We start from the raw sequence: 6,000 nt of genomic DNA, 5'->3' as shown, positions 1-6,000 counted from the left end.
ATAACACATGATGTGTGCCTTGAAAGCAAATACTTCGAGATTCAACCGATGAATTCCAAAAGGTAGAGGGTCTTTTAGAAGGGCTACTGTAACGTTAAGTTATTTACGTTGAATACATTAGAGAATGCTCGCTTATTCAATTTTAGATTTATCATGGTTTCTAGTTTAATGATGAATGTTATCTATCTGTATATAACTTTGCTATGCTGCAAAGTTGTGGTTGCTGTCAGAGTGTTTGTGTAGTAAGATTTTTCTATATGTTAGCTGGATGTTTCTGTCGTAATAATTTCTTTTCAATAATGTAACATGCTATGGAAGGGCACATGTCAACAACATGTGAACCTACTTCCGGGGGACAGCGGGAACGTAATGCACTATTAGGCTTTCTCCGGAAGCCTCGTTAAAACATTTAGATGGGTCTTTGTGACAGTGGCTCTTAGGGTGAAGCATTGCATTAAGTATCCTGTGAGACTGAACATTCTGTCTTAACTCACGGTCACCATGAATAGAGAACAGAATGTACTATTAGACCCTCTCCGGAAGCCTCGCTAAACATTTAGACTGGTCTTTGTGACAGTGGCTCTTAGGGTGAAGCATTGCATCCTGTGACTGAACATTCTGTCTTACTCAAGGTCACCATGAATAGACAACAAGACCCGAAGGACACTCAAGTTTACTTTCATTTGAACAAGAGAGCATCTCTTCTCGCTAAGCTATAAAAAAATCAAAATCGCTTACTGAGAGTAAGAACTAAAACAGATCTCCGATACACTTAAGAGTGAAAGTGCTCTCGACCCAGTTTTGCGTTCGCTCTCACTTTTTAAGATACAGCCGACTCAAAGACGAAGCATAGAAAAATCCGAACATAAATTTCCGACTGAGCTTCTCTTGAAACTATCAAGTTCTCCGATAACCTTGGTACAAATTGGCGAGCTCACATGTGTCCATGGAAATGATACAGATTCATAACATGACATTTATTAGGGCTTATTACGTGACAGGGGATTTTACGATCAATACCTAAAAGTGTCGGCTTATCGATTTTGTAAGATTCATACGTGTAGGTGGTCGTGTAGTATCTAATCAATTTCAATTTGAAGTCAATTTGGACATCGTACTCAAGATACTACAAACCCTGCAATCAAGCAGGTGTGGTTCATAATATCGGTTTGGCAAGAGACAAAATATTAAGAGTCAGGTAAGTTTGAGATACCACTGAATCAATTTCAAGTGTACCAAAAGAATTGGTAACAGTATAATTGGTGAAACTTCCACAACTTGTCACATTTTTGTCATCTAATATTGCGGTTTCGCAATTCCCTATCCAATGTCCAGGTCATGGTGTCATGAATGGCTCATTCTGTGTCGGGTTTTGCCAAACACGACACGTCCACACGTAACAAGCCACAGCAACCTTACACGAACCTCAGGCTTCACATGGCTTTTATCTGGTGCCAAAGCCATAGAAAAATCGCACGGGGCGTCTTTCAAGGATCACCCACGGCGACTTAGCCTTCAAAGAAGAGGGTAGCGAAGTGGCACGGAGCATGTGAGCGCCCATTTACCCATTAGAAGAAGAGAGAACCTTTGACACTGTCGATCTTTGAGCATGGGTAACATGTTGACCCTAGAGGCTGGACCAGTTGATCAAGAATACAGATATGAAACTGTGTAGAAGTTATTTGAAATTCTGACTTAAGATGAAGTTGCTCTAGACCGTATTTTATGGACGGAAAACCACGTCGTTTGTTATGCTAATTGTTATACACGTAGAAGCTCAACTAGTTGATAAAGCAAGCAGATACATGAAACGGAATCGAAGTTATTTCATATTCTAATTTTAGAAGAATAAGGGCCTTTAAAATGCATTTTTAATAGTTTGTTATACTGAATTTAACAATCTCCGAACTCTAATATTTAGCCCCCAAAAATGTGAAATTTCCATCGAAAGTATAAAACTGCAGAACGCTCATAATTTCAGCACCAGGGACAAGCCTAAAAGTCAGGCTGAAAGGACAACAAGTTACTGACGTTGTCATTTTACACCTAATGCCAAGGGTTATTTTCCCACGCATCGGCAGTTCCGATCTGAACTTTGATACGTCTCCGGGCTCGTCAGTGAACGCATCAGAACGCACGTAACGTAGCGCCTTAATTGGCTGAATAACAGTGATTACACCAACATGTCGGCAGAACGTAGTGCCCCTGTGAGAAACCAGTGATGTATTGAGCAAGGCGTGTCGTTTCTTTCTTTCTTTCTTTCTTTATTGACAATGACAACAGGTCAAGACACAGGTTATCAAGGCAGTGTTAACTGGATTTAGATAACCCACATGTACAGACGTGGAGACGAACATGAAATAAGAAATCTACTATAAATACAAGACCTGAAATAAAGATAACATATTAACTGGTTTAAAGCCGTATTATCGTGTATTTAAGGATGACATTCCGTCTGTAGTTTACAAATGTTGTGTCGGTACTAAAGATATCGTCTGCAACAGGTAAAATTCGGATGCAACGTTGACCAAACCAACAACGCAAGCCGTGAAAATTCCGGGTTTCGCACAGGCACAGTAACGTTCTGTCGACGTGCTAATCGCACAGCAGCCTGGACTAATGGGTGTACATCGGTTGTGATAACTGTTTGAAGAGGTAATTTCAGTAGAAAGAAATACATTCCTATCTTTGACAGACATAAAGCGGCCCAGGAAGTATATGGCCCATATTGATTTTATATCACTCTAAGGACAGCTTTACGCTTTAAGCACACTGCCTTAAGAAGTGCCCAACATTTCCGCTTGGCGTCTTATATGATATCAATGATTCACGAGTATGAGTGGCCTCGTTGAATTTTTTAATAACACTAACAAGAACGCCGTGAATCTCAGACTCATAATTCATCTGGCGTTTCTCTTCAAGACTTAGTTTCTTCTAACTTCCAGAGAAACCCTCCAGGCCTTGCCTCCTACGTGAGTAGTGTATATCTCGTATATAGATTTTGAAGTCTGGCCCGTGGCGATTGTAGGGTTTGGCTTGCAGCCATGTTATCTTTCATGTCGCGCGCACAGAACTTTTCAGACGATTGACTTTCTTCGACTGCCAATTGCGTTATATAACTGTCGCTATGATTACTAATGTTTTCCTTGCAACAATGCCGTCGTTTAGTAAAGCTCCCTGACTACAGCAAATCATATAGAAAACAGATAACCCTGCCTTCAGATCGCTTTTAATGCCAGTAAAAGGCCTCATAGGAAAAGCTGTCTTATCACAAACACCCTAAAAGCTCGCTAGAAACTTCTAACGTGATATTGCTTTTGAAAGTAACGCACTTAGACAGTGTACATAAATCATTCCACTACTAGACCGTTACAGTCTTCTCTACAGTTTTGCAAAGTACTCTAACTTTAACATGATATCATAACAATTGGCCCAGTAGCAGTGCCACAGTAATTGTGTGAAGAAAACAGGCTCGTTTTGTAGTTTAAAGACACTCAAAGAGCAGTAAAACTGGATTTTCAAAGATAATGTTCTGGTCATGTTTTTAAAGTAGTATTAAAGTTAGAACAACCGTATCCCATAGCATACTGATACATGTATCTGTCAGGCGAAGTAAAAATGCGATGTCGCTGGCGAAAAACGGTCCCTTGATTTGTATCGTAGGCTGGTTCTAGCTATTTATTAGTGGTACAAAAAAATAAAGAGACTCCTATCCTAGCTCGTTTTGGGACTAGAATGTCAAACGCCTCAAGTAGTCAATGATGATGAAGATGTGCTAAGAAATGGCAGTTAACATCAGGCAGATTTTCTCATCCAGAATATTTTTTTGTTTTGCGCCCTGCAATTGCTTCGGATGTTTTTAAAGTCATTTATCACAACGTACTCTTGCACGAATCATCTCCCTGATCTTTGTTGTAGTTATCTTTGCATCCTGCGAGACGAAAGATTAGGGGCACTATCTACAGCCCTCCGTAATCCGGCGGATATTTTCCATGCTGCATCAGTTCACCCGATCTCCCCTCCGCCCACGACCGTACTGTGTGCAAAGTCAGCCAAGCCTGAGGCTTCATTATGTCTGTATATTACATCAGTCCCAGAGGACTGCCTCCCGAGGATCTTCAGCGTTTCAAGTTGCGGATCGATGTGGTTCTGAGACAACCCTCCCGACCTGCGGTCATGTACAGCCTGTGTTTACATCACCTCGCGCAAATTGAGGGGCGGAAACTTTCGGGCGGGCTGGACGCTACAGGGGCGCGGTGGGCATGTTTTGAACATTGCTGGAATATTGGCTAGACTAAAAGGTCGTCATGGCCAGACTACCAATCTTGAAAGCTACACGGATGATTTGCAGCCCTCTGTGTTACGTTTTCATCTCCAGTTCTAAAGATTTTTCTAGCATCTCTAGTTCTAAGATTTTGCTTGTAGACATCAGGTGGTGGTTCGACAAAAATTGGATTTAGTGTCCATCAGTGGCTACAAAGGAGCAACTATTTGCGGCAGCAAGTGGATTTTCCTTTGTCAGCCAGACACTCAATATGATAGCGTTACACGTCTATATCATGAAACAAACCTTTTCTACCTCTGGTCATGTTTGAACGAAACACTAGATAAACAAGAAGGTCGAGCCCAGACTTCTAATTGTAAAAGCTTTACAGAGATTAAGTTTTAGGATCTCGCTTTAACAGAACAAGTGCGTGGGTTCGCGAAAGCTTTTTTTGTTTGGTGTCAACGGCTACAAAGAAGAAGCTATTAGCAGCAACAAGTATATTTTTCTTTGTCAGCACTCACAGCTTTCATGCCACCAGACACCCAATATGATAGAGTTACACGTCCATAACATGAAACAAACGTCCTGTGACCATGCATGAACATGGAGAAAAGAGAATATCAGATAGGCCTAAATGGTCGTCGCGGGCAGTCTCAAAATTTTGAAAGATAAACAGATGATTTGTAGCACTCTATGTTCCAAGCTTCATGTTCTAAAACATTCATATGAATAAGACATTTAAGAAGGCTTGAAAGGACTGGCATTGCGCCTTTGTCAGCGTTTTCACAAACCGAAGTCTACACGATCAAATCACGGAGGAACCGGTCCCAGCAAACTGCTGAGGCACGGAGAATATCAATGGTGTCCCCGCGAAGGGCGATGTTGTTATGACGGTACCTAATGGCTTTTAACGAGCCGCGAATCGTCACGGTTGTGAGGTCGTAAGAATCATAGCCTCTACCAGGCATCGCGGATCGCTGGAAAAATAGTAAAAATTGGCCAAAATAAAGGGAATAGTACACCAGGGGAGTTAGCCGGCCCGTGGGTCGCACATTGGATCCTCTCTGGCCGGCTAACTCTAGTATACTATCCCTTTATTTCGGCCAATTTCTACTATTTTTCCAGTGATCCGTAGTGCCTGGTAGGGGATAAAATATCACACTAACGGGAATGAAATGTAAATATCAGCATAAATCGCTCTTACAACTGCATTTTGTCATTCATTTATACCTTCATAAATGAGTTATCAGAAAAAAAAATCAAACCACACACTACTACCTAGTAGCTTACCTTAGCCTACCAGCTTCGAGAAATTACGGTCCCTCCGCCCGCAACAAGTGTGCGATATGGTGAGAAATGTTGCGCCTGGGCTGCGCAGTCGACGTCTCCTCCTCTATTACAAGTGTGCGGGCAACGGAGCGTCTGTTGTGTGGACAAAATCGCTGAATTGAAGTCGAAATAAAATGACAGAATGTGACGAAGTGTGGTCAGAAGGTATCTTCAGATGACAGAAATGTTAGTAATACTGAAAATGAAGGAAACTAAACCAAAGACATATCGCGGACGACTCTCCGAATCGAGACGAAAGAAAAAACACGACCACACTCGCCACGTGAAGGGAACAGACAGGGCCACGTTTACTGTTCACGTACGCTTAAGGATAGCGCATGCGCAAAGAGCAAACCTGTCCAATACTTTAAGTCAGCCCTATGGTCTTGATCTTTACAGAGAAA

Source organism: Branchiostoma belcheri, unplaced genomic scaffold (assembly GCF_001625305.1).
Source record: "Branchiostoma belcheri isolate BF01 breed outbred unplaced genomic scaffold, Haploidv18h27 scaffold72, whole genome shotgun sequence".
NCBI lineage: Eukaryota > Metazoa > Chordata > Leptocardii > Amphioxiformes > Branchiostomatidae > Branchiostoma > Branchiostoma belcheri.
Note: the sequence above shows the minus strand (reverse complement) of the source record.